Here is a 7,668-nt window from a genome sequence, read left to right on the forward strand (position 1 = left end):
CTGTCAGGGGGACTTGCACCGTCGCAAACACCCGAGAACGTCGCCTCCCATACACCACATTTCCCGACCGCCTGCAAGGACGGGGGATTCGGTGCTGGGCTCGGTCCCGTTTCGCTCGCAGCTACTCGGGGAATCCCTGTTGGTTTCTTTTCCTCCGCTTAGTGATATGCTTAAATTCAGCGGGTTGTCTCGCCTGATCTGAGGTCGACAGCGGATACATTCGCTTCCATCAACTTCCTGCACGACCGCGTGCGCTCGCCCTACCAAGTGCGCCCGCAACCCTGTACAGGGCCACTTCTTCACAAGGCTGGCAATCGGCTTCCCCGCTGCACGCGTGCGGCGCACAACCGGTGTGACGTGGAAGTGACGGGACACGTTCGTAAACCCATCGCGAACCGAGTACGACGCCCTACCAAGTGCGCCCGCAACCCTGTACAGGGTCACATCTTCACAAGGCTGGCAAGCGGCATTCCGCTGCGCGCGTGCGTCGTCCGAGCAGTTGCGTGATAAACGACCGTGTCGAAAGCCCAAACACCGCCGAGGCCAGTCGCCGCCGCCGCAAGGGCAGCCACGCAGCCTGGCGAGAGGCATCGTCTCGTGTAGCGTCGCCCCCGCCCCAACTGGAGTGGCCCAGTTTTTTGAACGGGACGGGAACTGCGAAGCACTTAGACCGACGGCGGACTACGACGAGAACGCCTTAAGCTTCGCCAACGTTTCGCCAACTCGTGCGGGAGACTTTTTCCGCTTCGCGGCAAGTCGTCGCGCCGTGCTCTCCGCATCAACCGCGTACGCAGCGAACCGCAAACGTCGGGCGCAGCCTCCTCACCTCCCTGCGCTTTGCGCGCGAACGTTCCCTGTTCGCGCGGCAAAGCCTGGAGGAGGCACGGCCCCGCAGCGTGTTCGAGCGCCCGGTCTACGGGACACCCTGCTTACTTCGAGGGCAACAAGCGCAACGCAAGGCTGCGATCTCGCGCACTTTGCGCACGGCTGGAGAAGCTTTGCTGGCCGGCTTTCGCTCCTCGTGTTTACCGTGCGTTAAAGTTGCGCGTCCGTGGCTCTCGCAGCTCTTGCGCGCCCGGTCGCAGAGAGGAGTACGCAACCTCGACCGCACTTTCCCTGCAGGCTTCCTTCCGACTCGAAGTCCTGCGGCGGTCTCAACGAGGTGCCACATCCTCAATGCAGTCGGTCGCCCCCGTTTCGGTTGGGCTCTGGCACGACGGTCGCCACCGTCTCGCCCTTGAGTGGCCGCTGTTGGCGCTCGCTGTGAGGTGTTCAGCGTGCTGTCCGTGTTGCCGACGCGGTCAAAACGAGTCGACGGCTCACGTTCCCTTGTGCGCCGAAGGCTCTCTTGATATGTGATCCGACCCTCAGACAGACGAAGCCAAGGGAAGACCCAAGGCCGCAATGTGCGTTCAAAGAATCAGTGCTCAGTGTGTCCTGCAATTCACACCAAGTCTCGCAGCTGGCTGCGTTCTTCATCGACCCGAGAACCGAGTGATCCACCGCTTAGAGTCGTGAAAAAGTGTTTGTTCAATTCCGTACAGTCAAAACCAAACGTTTCTGGCACTCGGCCAAACAGTGGCCAAGAAGGGCGCTTTTCAGCGCACGCTTGGACTCCAAAACTCTGCCGCGCCTTTTTCGGCTGCCGCAAATCGAGCAAACGGTGTGTTTCGGACGGCGTTTCGCTTTCGCTACTTGCGAGTGCTTTCGTGGTCCACCCCTCTATAAATACTCGGGAGGCGTCGAAGCCGGTTCTCCAAGCCGGACCCGTAGGTATCGTTGTGTGCTCGCTCTCATTGGCCCGCCTAACCAGAAAATGCCTGCGGTACACCCATTTGGATAAGAGTGCACGCAGATGCGGGCCTCGACGGCTACACATTTCCTCGGGCGGCCGCCTCCCGGCCTCCGTGGAGCGCGGGATGCACGGTCCCATCGACAAGCCTCTCCCGTTTTTACCGTGGCGTCGCGGTTCACCACGGCAGGCGGGTCGGTCTCCTCCGCATAAAAAGGGGGACCCCCGCTTTTTGTTCCACGAAATCGCACAAGCTTTTTTCGCATCCACGGTTTGCCACCGCACACCAAAATTCCGATCCGGCTGCCTACTTTAGCCAACAGGTGGAGCCAGGCGCGCCGTACTTGCGCGGCACTTCCCACGTCCACCGAAGTCGGTGCCAAGGACCACTTTCGGCGCCGGAGCCGCGTACGAGCCTACTCGAGGCGGAAGAACGAAGCCAGCAAGGGCCTGGCCGCAAGTGCGTTCAATTGTCGGGACGTCCAAGTCCCTCGTTCTTCCGTGCTTCCTCTTTCGGCAAGTCGTTGCGGCACCTTCCCAAAGCGCGCAGACCCGCTAATCGCGACGAGCGCGACGTGGCCGTGCCGCCTTTCCCTCGGCAGCAAGCAAAACGCCTGGCAACGTCGACGCTCCCCTAACCGCGATCTCGCACCGTGTTTCGTGTGGCGAATTCAAAAGCCGGCCGGCGCTGCTGCAACCATTACGGTCGGTACGCATACGCCGCGGAGGGCGGGACGGTCATCGGAGCGTGCGGTTCCTCCATCGAGTACTGCGCACCTCGGCCGTCGCATCGCCGTGCCATGACCGGCCGCGCGTCAACGCGAACCGGTGCCAGCGAGATCCCTCGCCTGCAAGAACCGACCGGCAGCCTCCGTCACCCGAGGACGCGGAGGCGCTTGCCGCGGACGGCGGGACGGTATGCACTGGTGCACAGCGGACCCGTCACATCGCCAGTTCCTTGACCGACCGCCGACGCTTGTGCCGTTCCTCTCGTACTTGGCAGTCGCCGCGCGATTGTCGGGTCTCGTTCTTGCACGCTCGAACGGTCGGGAGGGCACTCGGCTGGCGTTTCGGGAACGCGCAGCCTCGCCTTCTACCGACGTAACCACGACTCGCCGTTCGCGCTCCGCCGCTCCTGTTTACAGTACTAGGCGGTCCCGCAGCGGTCGGGTCGCGCATTTCGAGCGCTTCGAGCCACGGTGCAGTGGCGGGTCGAAAGCCGACCTATGAGTGCGTTGCGCCGTTTGTACCCGCGTCCGCCACCTGGCCGACCGTCCAAGGTCGCGGTGTTGGCGTCCGCTGGGCGCAACAATTTGTCACGGGGTGCCGCTCCACATTCAGGCAGCCCCGTGGGGAAAAGCCGACCCCGCGTCCAAACGGGGTCAGCGGCAGAAAGTGTCGGGCGCAGACGCAGCTGAGGCGCTCACCCTTCACAATCCGTTAATGATCCTTCCGCAGGTTCACCTACGGAAACCTTGTTACGACTTTTACTTCCTCTAAATGATCAAGTTTGGTCATCTTTCCAACAGACCGGCGCAACCGAAAGGCCGCGCCGGACATCGGTCCGAAGACCTCACTAAATCATTCAATCGGTAGTAGCGACGGGCGGTGTGTACAAAGGGCAGGGACGTAATCAACGCGAGCTTATGACTCGCGCTTACTGGGAATTCCTCGTTCAAGGGGAACAATTGCAAGCCCCTATCCCAATCACGAAAGAAGTTCCACGGGTTACCCAGTCTTTTCAGACAGGGATAAAGACACGCTGCTTCCTTCAGTGTAGCGCGCGTGCGGCCCCGGACATCTAAGGGCATCACAGACCTGTTATTGCTCTGTTTCGTGCGGCTAGGAGCCGCTTGTCCCTCTAAGAAGGTTGTAAGGTGCTGGGAACCCCGCACCTATTTAATAGGCTAGAGTCTCGTTCGTTATCGGAATTAACCAGACAAATCGCTCCACCAACTAAGAACGGCCATGCACCACCATCCACCGAATCAAGAAAGAGCTCTCAATCTGTCAATCCTCCCAGTGTCCGGGCCGGGTAAGTTTTCCCGTGTTGAGTCAAATTAAGCCGCAGGCTCCACTCCTGGTGGTGCCCTTCCGTCAATTCCTTTAAGTTTCAGCTTTGCAACCATACTTCCCCCGGAACCCAAATACTTTGGTTTCCCGGAAGCTGCCCGCCGAGTCATTTGAGTAACTCAGGCGGATCGCTGGTTGGCATCGTTTATGGTCAGAACTAGGGCGGTATCTGATCGCCTTCGAACCTCTGACTTTCGTTCTTGATCAATGAAAACATTCTTGGCAAATGCTTTCGCAGTAGTTCGTCTTGCGACGGTCCAAGAATTTCACCTCTAGCGCCGCAATACGAATGCCCCCGTCCGTCCCTCTTAATCATTACCTCGTATTCCAAAAACCAACAGAACAGAAACGAGGTCTTGTTCTATTATTCCATGCAAGTTTATTCAGGCGACTCGCCTGCGTTGAGCACTCTAATTTTTTCAAAGTAAAAGCACCGGCCATCTCGAGGCACACAATGAAGTGCACCAAGAAAGAACCGGCATGATGTTCAGTCCGAGCCGTCGCATCGGGTAGATGCACTACTCGTCTGGAACTGAGATCCAACTACGAGCTTTTTAACCGCAGCAGCTTTAGTATACGCTATTGGAGCTGGAATTACCGCGGCTGCTGGCACCAGACTTGCCCTCCAATTGATCCTCGTTAAAGGATTTAGAGTGTACTCATTTCAATTACGGGGCCTCAAAAGAGTCCCGTATTGTTATTTTTCGTCACTACCTCCCCGTGCCGGGAGTGGGTAATTTGCGCGCCTGCTGCCTTCCTTGGATGTGGTAGCCGTTTCTCAGGCTCCCTCTCCGGAATCGAACCCTGATTCTCCGTTACCCGTAACAACCATGGTAAGCAAGTAACCTACCATCGAAAGTTGATAAGGCAGACACTTGAAAGAAACGTCGCCGGCTCGTGGCCATGCGATCAGCACAAAGTTATCCAGAGTCACCACACAATACGGGCCGAAACCCGATCGATCTTGGTCTAATAAAAGCACCCGTTACCCAAAGGGCTCCAGGCTCACTGCATGTATTAGCTCTAGAATTGCCACAGTTATCCAAGTAGGAAGAAACGATCTAAGGAACCATAACTGATTTAATGAGCCATTCGCGGTTTCGCCTTATTTCGGCATGTACTTAGACATGCATGGCTTAATCTTTGAGACAAGCATATGATTACTGGCAGGATCAACCAGGTAATCGTTCGACTGCGCGTCCGTCCTCGCCTTCGGCGGGCCGGACGCAGTCTGTGTGCGGCGGAGGCCACCTTCAGGCGCCCCAACACGCTTATTTTGCACTCCGAGATGACGGCGTTCGAGCTCGCTACGGCACAACCTTCCCGAAAGACGAGTGGGAGCCGTGCGGCAAGAAGCACGTTCATGCTCGCTCTTTTTCGTTGCATCGACTCGGTCGCGCCGTGCGGGTTGCCCAAGCCCGCTGCACTGTCGGTGGACCGGCCGGAACTAGCAACGGAGCCGAGACTGCAAAGCCGCCAGACGACGGGTCACGCCCGCGTCTTCGGCGCTTTCGCATCTGAATCGCCCGAGGACGACACGGAACACACCTCGATATCGTGGTAAAACGGCACCGTCCGACAACCAGCCCCTAACGCATCAAGCGGATGAGGCTGCAGACGACTGCCGTGGATTCCCCTGGAGCAGACCCGAGGACACGCTTGACGAGGCCGAAGCCCGCCGCATATCAGACACCCGGTCGCTTTCGCGTACGCCGCTCACGAGAACCCCCACATAATAGCAGCGATAAGTACCCAGACCTCCTTGGGCACTAATACGAGCGTACTCGAGAAAATTTCACCGCGGGTGTGCCCCGAAACGTGTGGCACGTTGAGCGTGCCACAAGTCTACGTCGCTCTCAAACCCGCCGAGGTCGTAGAATTTGCGACCCTACTCACGAAATTCCCACCGAGGATACGGCCGCAAACGTACCGCACCTTGGGTAGGCCACGAGTTTGTGCAACACTACGCTGACGGCACAGCACCGAGGTCGTGCGCGCACGCACGGGAAAATTCCGCCGCGGTTTCTGCCGAAAACGTGAGGCACCACGACTCTCCGCAAGTTCGCGTCGACTGCGAAAGACCGAAGTCGTGAACGACGTGTCCGCTACTCGCCGCCGACACGCTGGACACCAAACGTACAACGACTCGACGGCGTCGTAGAGGCCCACGACGCGGTTTTCCTTAACGACGTCTCGGCGTGGCACCGACAGGTTAGAACGGCCGACCAACGTTCCCTGTCCGCCGTTCGGCTCAGTCGAAGGGCTCGGCGACTTCGGCAACGCTGCGAAGCCGCACGGTGACGCACGCCATGTCCCCATTTTTTTTTTTTTTTCTTTCTGCGTCTGCCGGGGTGCCCCTATAATAGCAGCGATAAGCACCCAGACCGCCGTGGGTCGCTCGCCCCGGCTGACGTGGTTTTTCGTACTCCTGCGGCGGTCGCCGTCAAGCACGTCCAAATACGCTACTTTCGTGGGCGCATTCACGCTCTTTCGCTTCGCCGGAGTGCCAGCACTCACTCTGCCAAAAACGGCGAACATCCGAGCGGCGGTTCCCACTTTTGCGTCGGCGTCGCAAACCCCGCCCCGGCAGACGAGGTTTGCCGTACTCGTGCGACGGTGGCCGGCGGGCACGTCGAAAGACGCCGATATCGTGCGCGAATTGGCGCACCTTGGCTTCACCGGAGTGCCGCCACTGACTCCTCCAAAAACGGCGAAGATCCGAGCGGCGCTTCCCACTTTCGCATCGGCGTCCCGAACTCCGCCCCGGCTGACGCGGTTTACCGTACTCGTGCGACGGTCGCCGGCGAGCACGTGGAAAGACGCCGATATCGTGCCCGAATCGGCTCCGTTCGGCTTCGCCGGAGTGCCAGCACTGGCTCGGCGAAAGACGACGAACATCCGAGCGACGGTTCTCACTATTGCGTACGCGTCGCAAACCCCGCCCCGGCAGACGCACTTTGCCGTACTCGTGCGACGGTCGCCGGCGAGCACGTAGAAAGACGCCGATATCGTGCCGGAATCGGCCCCGTTTGGCTTCGCCGGAGTGCCAGCACTCACTCGGCCACAAACGGCGAACATCCGAGCGGCGGTTCCCACTTAGCCGTCGGCGTCCCGAACTCCGCCCCGGCAGACGCGGTTGCCGAGCTCGTGCGACTAGCGACCGCGAAGCCGTCTCGCGACGCCGCTTTCGTGCGCGGCTCCCACTGCGACCTGGGTCACCCGAGGTCGACGAGCAAGAAAGAATGTCGAAAAAAAATTTTTTTTTTTTTTGCGTCTGCCGGGGTGCCCCTATAATAGCAGCGATAAGCACCCAGACCGCCATGGGTCGCTCGCCCCGGCTGACGTGGTTTTTCGTTTTCCTGCGGTGGTCGTCGTCAAGCACGTCCAAACACGCCACTTTCGTGGGCGCATTCGCGCTCTTTCGCTTCGCCGGAGTGCCAGCACTCACTCTGCCAAAAACGGCGAACATCCTAGTGGCGGTTCCCACTTTTGCGTCGGCGTCGCCAACCCCGCCCCGGCATACGCGGTTTGCCGTACTCGTGCGGCGGTGGCCGGCGGGCACGTCGAAAGACACCGATATCGTGCGCGAGTCGATGCTTCTTGGTCTCGCAGGAGGGCCGCCACTCACTCCTGCAAAAACGGCGAAGATCCGAGCGGCGCTTCCCACTTTTTCGTCGGCATCGCAAACCTCGCCCCGGCAGACGCGCTTTGCCGTACTCGTGCGACGGTCGCCGGCGAGCACGTCGAAATACGCCGATATCGTGCCCGAATCGGCCCCGTTTCGCTTCGCCGGAGTGCCAGCA

General features: G+C 59.6%; 3 non-coding genes across 3 annotated transcripts in view; all 3 read right to left on the bottom strand.

Moving 5' to 3' along the window:
• LOC142791982 (large subunit ribosomal RNA) overlaps positions 1-207 on the bottom strand; it is a 3,958-nt gene extending 3,751 nt beyond the window's left edge. Inside the window, exon 1 of the ribosomal RNA XR_012890560.1 lies at positions 1-207. This exon is cut by the window's left edge and continues 3,751 nt beyond it. This is a non-coding gene — a ribosomal RNA (large subunit ribosomal RNA).
• A 1,154-nt stretch (positions 208-1,361) lies between these two features.
• On the bottom strand, positions 1,362-1,514 carry LOC142791959 (5.8S ribosomal RNA). The gene has a single exon (XR_012890538.1). It is a non-coding gene; the product is annotated as a 5.8S ribosomal RNA (ribosomal RNA).
• A 1,719-nt stretch (positions 1,515-3,233) lies between these two features.
• On the bottom strand, positions 3,234-5,048 carry LOC142791970 (small subunit ribosomal RNA). The gene has a single exon (XR_012890549.1). It is a non-coding gene; the product is annotated as a small subunit ribosomal RNA (ribosomal RNA).
• Between the last annotated feature and the right edge of the window lie 2,620 nt (positions 5,049-7,668).

Source organism: Rhipicephalus microplus, unplaced genomic scaffold (genome assembly GCF_043290135.1).
Source record: "Rhipicephalus microplus isolate Deutch F79 unplaced genomic scaffold, USDA_Rmic scaffold_200, whole genome shotgun sequence".
NCBI classification, from domain to species: domain Eukaryota; kingdom Metazoa; phylum Arthropoda; class Arachnida; order Ixodida; family Ixodidae; genus Rhipicephalus; species Rhipicephalus microplus.